This window comes from Pavona decussata, unplaced genomic scaffold, assembly GCF_977016875.1.
Source record: "Pavona decussata unplaced genomic scaffold, jaPavDecu1.1 SCAFFOLD_329, whole genome shotgun sequence".
NCBI classification, from domain to species: Eukaryota; Metazoa; Cnidaria; class Anthozoa; order Scleractinia; family Agariciidae; genus Pavona; species Pavona decussata.
Genome location: NW_028145717.1, coordinates 1,311,784 through 1,319,645, shown reverse-complemented (window position 1 = coordinate 1,319,645; position 7,862 = coordinate 1,311,784). Strand labels below are relative to the sequence as shown.

General features: G+C 39.0%; 1 pseudogene; it reads left to right on the top strand.

Moving 5' to 3' along the window:
- The window catches only part of LOC146453613 (uncharacterized), a 37,853-nt pseudogene extending 33,880 nt beyond the window's left edge, over positions 1-3,973 (top strand).
- The last annotated feature ends 3,889 nt before the right edge of the window (positions 3,974-7,862 follow it).

Here is a 7,862-nt window from a genome sequence, read left to right as displayed (position 1 = left end):
TCGCGATCGGTCGTGGTCGTGCATTCACGCAGCTTTTATCGAGTGAAGACATTCATTTGAACTCCCACCTCCTCCCCTTGTACCAGTCCACCTTTTTTATGTTCACAAAGACTGTTAGCCATATGGCATGGCGTTTTGGTCTATACAGCACTCACTAGATAAGTTTATAGGAGAAGCCCAGGGGGAAAAACATAAATAATTGAAAATTTAGCTAATTTTTCTATTAGCCGCAGAAAAGCAACGGGATTAAAAAATCATATAGCTCAGATATCATGATTATTGGCCAAAATTCACTAAATTTAAACTTTGAACACTGTGTTAATTAATTTCTCAATCGTTAATTTAAAGAAACTGATTAATAGTGATTCTAAGACAAAAGGTTGAACCAAAATATAGTACAACCGGCGACTTTTAGTGCGTTACAACAGCGAAATTTGTAAACGTCCGCCAGACGTTTTCAAATTTGAACCCCTCTCTATCTTGGTCATTTGCCGGCGAAAATAGCCTTGGATAGTTATTTTGCATTCTGATAGTCTTTTAGTGGAATTTTGTCATTATATCTTGGCTGCTATCAACCGAATAGCGTCTTTCCGATTTTCGATGTGTTACTAAACATAACGTGATACTGTCCCTTTAAGGGCTCTTAGCGGAATTTTTGTCAAATAAGGTTTGATCCCAGTGTTTCGTTTAAACGTAATCATCACAAAGACCATAACTTGCTAGGCGGGGAATTCAATCATGGATATTGCCTCAGTCCTTATTTTTTTCTGGCTACGGCCCTGGGTATGTACCTAAAAAAAGATTCGAAAATTGCAAGTGTTGGTCCAAACATGTTTCCAATGAATTTAAAACTGCTTTCTTTTCATTTCTAGAAAGGTTTTTGTCCCAATATCTTGTCTTGAAAAGCAATATCCTAACTAAAAAAAGGTTATGTTTTTATGGCGTTGTTTGGTCACTTCAGGTCGGGAACCTGGCAAAATATCCAAATTTTCTCCTGAATTTCCAACCTATTTCTCCTTTGGAAGAACTGAGACCTAGTCTTAGCTTTGAACTCGTTTTGGTGTTATTTGAGCATGGTGTCCTAACTTGAAAAGCTAGATTTAGGACAAACGAAAATTTTATGATAATAGTTAACAAATTTCAGGAATTACATCCACGAAGGTTGTGTAGATGGAGGAAACAGTTCTGCTTCGCTTGAAGATGAAGTCAACTCGTTAAATACTCAAGCTGACGATGAAACGATTGCAAAGGAAACGTTGTCTGCATCTTACCGGAAGCTAAATGAAGAGAAAGAAGAAAATAATATACTGATAGCACTGATCCATCTTTACAGGGTACAGGCTTTTTGACATGGTAGTTCTGTGTAGTTGAGGTGTCATGAATGCGGTGAGTTGAATCTATTGTTAATGGATAGAAATAACATGTTTGCGCTTATTGTGTGAGAATTGTGACTGGAAACTTTCATTTTACACCTCGAAGAAACAAGGAAAGAGCTTCAAGGTGAACAGACGCATTGTTTTAAATATGCATCAGTGAATTGAAACCCCTGCCCCCTGATCCCCTGGACTTGTCGGGAAATTTAACATTGGCCGGGTGTTAAAACACCGCTTATTTCCCCACCCCCGGGGTTAAGAAGACTGTTAAAAAGCTTCGCGTAGCGGGGCATTAGTACCGTATTTCAGAACCAAATAAAACAAATATCAGTTTAGCTTTGTTGGTAAAAATCAACATTGTGACGGACGTAATGTTTAGAGTGGTATTATAACATTTTTCATCAAAATTATCAAATTGTCAGCACATTGTTGATATTTATTCAGTACGAACCACTGGTGTCGCGCGCTGTTAAAGCCCGGCTTGATGGCCCTGGTGAAAGAAAGTATGCGTATAGCAGCTGAGGAAGTTAGAACGGAAAGGATAAATGATTCTTATGGAATTGAACCTGTGAATAGACCATATTCGTATTCTCGGTATTGAACTGGATCGAGCTTGCAATGGAGGCTCTTGCGGGGGAATATATTAGAAACTATTTGCATGTGAAAAGATTTCCCCGCATAAGCCTCGTGTGCAAGCTAGTTCCAGTTCAATACCGAGAATACGAATACGGTCTATTGTGGTGTTTCTTGCGATGGGACATGGCAGAAACGAGGCTTTTCATCAAGGAATGGCTGTGTAATTGCCATCTCTATTGATACAGCCAGGAAGGGTACTTGATGTAGATGCGCTTAGTCAGGCATGTAAGAAGTGTGAGCAAAATGAACATTTATACAAGAACAGTGAGAAATACCGATGGAGAGCAGACTGGCACAACACATGCAAAGCAAATTTTAAAGGTTTTGCTCCTGCCATGGAAACTGAAAGTGTTGACCATATTTTCAGGCGATCTGTGGAACTGCATAATTTGTAGTATACAGAATATTAAGCCTGGTTTACACGTACGACGCAAGGATAAGCGTAAGCACAAGCACAAGCACAAGGATGTTTACACGTGCGATAATCATAAGTATAGGGTAACATAATATTAGTATGTAATCATTACGTAATGCAGCCTACGGGCTGTGATGTAATTTTAATAAACCTTGCCTAAACCTTACCATACCTTACCCTTACGCAAGTGCAGAAGCATAAAAATGTGGCACAATCGCGGCGCCGGACTGCCTTTTGGCGCGAGATTTGATTCCAATAAATATATTTTTCAGTTCCCTTCCCTTGCGCTTGTGCTTATGCTGGCGTTGTCTCGGTTTACAAGTACGACGCAACGACGCAAGCACAGGCTTGCGTCGTTGCGTCGAACGTGTAAACTGGGATGACGCAAGCATAGGCACAAGTGTGAGCACAAGGCGCTTATGCCTGCGTCGCACCGGTTTACACGTAGGTTACTTGTGCTTCTGTTTGTGCTTATGCTTATGCCTGCGTCGTACGCTTTAACCAGGCTTTATGGAGAGGGTGATAGCAAAGTTTTAGCAGAGTACAGAATGTGTATCAAGCTTCTGGAATTACTGTTAAAAAAAAGTGCATTGGTCAAGTGCAGAAAAAGGGTGTAAACAGCAATTCCAAAGTTGAAGCATCCAGGATTGGGAGGGAAGGACAACTGATTGATAGAATAGTTGATAAGATTCAAAATTATTATGGCATTACCGTTCGGGCAAGTGTGGGAAATTTGGCAGGAATTGAAAAAACGCTATTCATGCCAGTTTCATGCACCGTGCTTCCCGCGAGTCCCTCCCCACTGGCAGCACAAGTTGGTGCAAGTACCAGCAAAGGTAAATTGAACCGGAAAAGTCTCCATAAACATGGACCTGGACTTCCCTGGCAAGTTATTGCTTTAGTTAAACCAGAGTAAGTGAGACTGAGTGATGACACCTTGCTGGGAAAACCCAAAACCGGAACAAGGCTTTGAACGGTATGGTATAGCAACGCATACCTAAGGAAGAGTATGTTGGGCGAAAAATTCTTGATATGGGTCTATATGGTGACGTTGCACACTTCAACATTGGCAATTCTGCTGTTTTGAAGCTTATTAATGCTCTAGGCATTCCCTCAGGAAAATTTAAGAAATCGGACGCAGGCAACAGGATCAGGCGCCTGTTCACCTGGTACAGAGGAAGAGCCAAGAGAACAGAAAAAAGAGAAGAAAAGTACAGTCAACTCCCGCCTTGCGGTTACCTCCCTATTACGCACAGCCCGATAATACGGACAGCAGCTAAATCCCCGGCAAAAATAAACTACAGACGTTTGACTAAAATAAATTCCCGCTATTTCGGTCTCTCACTATTAAGGACGCTAACTCGTGGTCCCGAGAGTGTCTGCAGTAAAGGAAGGTGACTGTACTGAGGGGCCTAAGCAAAAGCAAAGATAAAGCAAAGACAAAAGGAAGGAGAAAGAGGGTGTGAACTATGCCTCTGGACGGTTTTCGACATGTTTAATCACATATTCAGTATTAACAGTCTCGTTGAAGGAAAACTTCAACTTTTAAAGTTTTTATCTCAAAAGTTAGAATTTTGCACAACTGCCAAAACTGTAACATTGATATCTTTGTGGGAATTCAATGGCTTTGTCTCATTTTCCAGTTAAACTTGTGTATATATTTGTGCATACGTTTAATTTTGTTAAAAAAAATTAAAGAGGTACAAATTTAATAGTGAAGACACCCTGCAGGAGGTTCAGCCTCACCTGCTGGTTACCATAGTAACATGATTGGTTAACAAGTAGCAAAATAAACTTGTCTTGTGGTGTAGATTTTAGTTGTATAAATTGTATTTCGTTAGAATGCTTGTGAAAAAAGTACTATTTTTTAGGTTTGTACTTCAAATGACTTTCCAACAATACCCTGCAAATTTTTTGCCGTATAGTGAGTCACTAATGTGTACTTCCAGGATACAGGGAAAGGAAACATTTCGGCTTAGACATCAATTAGTCATAACAGGTGCAAGACCTTCGGAGCCTTGAAATTTGAAATAAGGATTTAAGTTTAGTCTGTTGAACAAAGAAACTGGGTCCAGGTACGTTAAAAAGCAAATTATTATGAACAGCCTCAAATAAGTATGTGCTGGCACTTAAACCGGAGAACAGGGATTGGAGCGAGAACCTGGTAACAGATGACAAGGTTGTCAACAAAAAGAGCATGGGAAATCGAGATGTCCAAATTGACTTCCTCCCCCTTCACTTTTCCAGCATCCCTTCCCTAGGTACATTCAACTCCCTTTAACGCGGACACCATCGGGACCGCAAGTTAGTGTCCTTAATAGCGAAAGTCCGTTATAGCGGGAATTTATTTCAGTTAAACGTGTGTACCGTCTTTTCTCGATTAAACGCCGGCCTCGAAAAAACGCCGTGTCAAAACTGCCGGGGTGTTTAATCGAGAAAAGACGGTAGTTTAATTTTTGCCGGGGATTTAGCTGGTGTCCGCAAGCCGGGAGTTGACTGTAATTAGACCGTGGCGGAATTTGTTTCAGTTTTGTGTTTTGGGGTAAGGGTGCTTTATTTTCCCATCTCCAGACGGCTTTTCCTGTTTCAGTAAACAGTGTTTCTTTTATCAAACCGCTGAGAGTCAACTGAATTAACCAGAGTTCAGTGTAACAATATCAATTTCCACAATGATTTTGCGGCGCCCATTAAACAACAACCGTCCGGAAGGAATATCAACACATCTGCCTTTCCATGTCACATGAAAAATTAAACTTGACTACAGACTAAAACAAGTAAATCAACAGTTTTGCTTTCCGGCTAGTTATGAAATCTATTTGATCGTAACTTGAAAAATGTCTAAGACAACTTTAAGCACGGTAAGTTATATAGTAGACAGTGTTTCTTTCAGCAAACCGCTGAGGGTCAACTGAATTAACCGGAGTTTAGTGTAGCAACAACAATTCCCGTAACGATTTTGTGGCCATTAAACAATAACCGTGCGGAAGGAATATCAACACATCTGCCTTTTTATGTCACATGAAAAGTAACCTTGACTACAGACTAAAACAAATAAATCAACAGCACTGCTTTCCGATTAGTTATGAAATCTATTTGACAACTTGAAAAATGTCTAAGTGGCTTTCAGCACGTTTAGTTAATGAAGAAGTATTCTTTTAATTTTATTAATTTCAGAAAGCCTTCCGTGCGAAGAGGATATATCCTACCTAGACAAGTTCTTAAGAGAATGACAGCTTTATTTCGACCGTTGGAAATACAATAACATTGACAAAGAAAGTTCTTGTTTCGTTTCGTGCAGCTATTTTTATTTTGGCAAAGTTTACTGACCTCTGAGTTCAAGTACTGGACAAAAATATTAAAGTAACTTGAGCAAGTTCTGACTTGCAAGTGCTATACGTGATGTCAGCGCTGCAGCTTATGAGAATTGTTGTGATCGGCGTCGCCATAATTCAGTTTATATTCAATTAGCAAAAGTCGAGAGGCTTACTTTGTAATTCACTTGAATAGACAGTTGACAAAACAGTCGATCAAAAAAGTTACCTATAGCTTTGATTTTACTTTACGGTGACAAGAATAACTTTCAGCAGAACAATGCTCGTGTGGCAATTAACCTGTTGCCCTTAGTTGACAGCGATATAAACAGACAATATCCATAGTAAAATACCGTTCTTCTCTAGAACAAAAGTTGAGCACGTGCAAAGCTTGGCGGCATCCTTATCAAAATAACCAAATTAAGTGTACTGTCATCCACGGTCAGTTATAAATAAGTTACGGCTGACATCTGCTAGCCTTCCGCTCTCTTTCTGATATCAAACAAAGTGGGACAGTTCCTTAGAATGCAGAGGAACATATGTTTTGCTGAAGCTAAAGTTCCTAAAAGGAAATGTCTGTCACTTTATTTGTGTTTTAGGGACTCTTATTAACAGTTTTTGAGGTGAAATTTTTTTTAAAGTGGGATCGTAATTGAACTTTCAGAAAAGGCGAGTCATTTAAATAATAATAATAATAATAATAATAATAATAATAATAATAATAATAATAATAATAATAAGTGTGCGATCACTGGTTGGGCGAAAGACTACTAAAGTCTTAGGCGGAATGCAGAAGACAGTTTTATCGGCGACGCTGAACATTGCAAGAACTTTCAAAGTAGTAACATGATAATGTTATATTATACCAAGATTGATAGACCAGCCATGAATAGTTATTTGTATGAGTTTTAGACTTCCAGACATCTAGACTATGACTTTTATATATGTATATATATTTTATTGATTTATTCACGTGCCATTTTAAGTTTCGCTAGGCTCACAGGTTACGCTATGCGCCCTTTGTTGCTTTCTGATACTGTGCATACAGATAGTTTTACTGCGCATAATAAAACAACGACAACGAGAATGAAAATATTTCCACTTAAACATTTATTCGTGATACGTGTTTGCCATTTAGAATCCTGAAGTATTGTTTATGGTATTTACAGACAATAAGGGTCGCAAGTTGACTTTTTCTATTAGACTATAGAAATGAGACTAAATTTAATACTCTTCACGGTCTAACGACAAGGGTCACATTCATGAATGTTTACTTTATGAGGAGAACAGGGGGTGGTAACCCAAACGAAAAAGAGAGAGAGAGAAGTCGACTGAGGGAGGAAAAGCGTACACAAGATGCAGAATATCAAAAGTGACGTTGATACGGATATGTGACAAAGAAATGGGAGCCTTGCCCAATTCTTTGCAACAGCAAAAATAGGGGCAATGAGACTTGAACCACAGAGGAGAAGGAGGGAGCTGAAAATACACGGGAGGGGTAGGAGAAAGTGAAGAACTCACAAAGAGAAAACAAGGGACAGGCGGAGTAAGTGAGTGTCCACCAGACCGGCAAATGATTCTCACGTAATACATTGTGATATAAAATCTATTCTCACATTAAGCTGCTCAGTTATCTTATCACAAATCTATTAGCTGTTATGATTAAGTGGTAGTTAAATTGCGCTGAAACAACTTCAGTTTCAGTGCTATGTTTATAAGCAGCTGTCGTCCAGAATGCTTTGCGCTCTTTCAAATTAAGGCGGGAAAACTTCTTTTCTAGCTGTGTTATCTCGCGCTTTAGAATGGTCAATACTTTGATTAGTAAAACAGTAAAAATTGCACGATATTATTCATGATGAATTTTTCTTGTTCATGCAGACAATAAAGCCATATTTTTTATCCTTCCAAACAAAATGTGAGGTGTTAAAATTTGCGCTGCCAAAAAATGTCACAGGTGAGGTGTCTATGCCAAGATTTTAGTTCTTAATTAGTTTACTTGTAAAAATGCCATCATTGTTTTAGAGGAATTGATACACCCTTGCTAACGTATGAGAAATCACGTGGGTTGTCAAACAGGGGTTATAAAACAGCTCGTGTATAGGTCCAAGTCAAGGATTACTGCTTTAG